The sequence below is a fragment of the Silurus aristotelis genome (assembly GCF_946808225.1).
Source record: "Silurus aristotelis genome assembly, chromosome: 22".
Classification (NCBI taxonomy): Eukaryota; Metazoa; Chordata; class Actinopteri; order Siluriformes; family Siluridae; genus Silurus; species Silurus aristotelis.
The window spans coordinates 12,995,327-12,995,855 of NC_139595.1; positions in this window are offsets into that span (position 1 = coordinate 12,995,327).

The following is a 529-nucleotide window of genomic DNA, read 5'->3' on the forward strand; positions in this document are numbered from 1 at the left end:
GACTGGAGTTGACCAACTGAATCAACCCCAGATCATAACACTGCTTCCAGATGCTTGAACAGGCCCTAGGCATCTTAGAATCATTTCATGAACTTTCCTTCTAACACTTGCACACCCATCGCTGTGGCTTTGGGCAAATCTGGACTCATCAAATCACACCTTTTTCTGTGTTTCTCCAAACCAATCTTTATGTACCCAATCAATTATTTTTTTTCTTCAATGAGCCTTGATAACAAGTGACTTTCTTTTGGACACACACCTATTAAGTGCCGGTCCTGTGAGTTCTCTTTGTATTGTGCATGTGGAAATGGTAACTTGCATTATTAAACATATATATATACATTCCGCTGACATGGCAAAAACATTTTTAACCACATTATATGCACTCAGTAAGTATTAATTCTTTATTTAATAACACCCCATAGGTGTAAGAAAATGAAGCCAATAACACAAGATTGCCATGGGAATTGTCAAAACACCATTTCCATACAGTGACTATGTTAAATGTCTCCCTTTAATATCACTAACC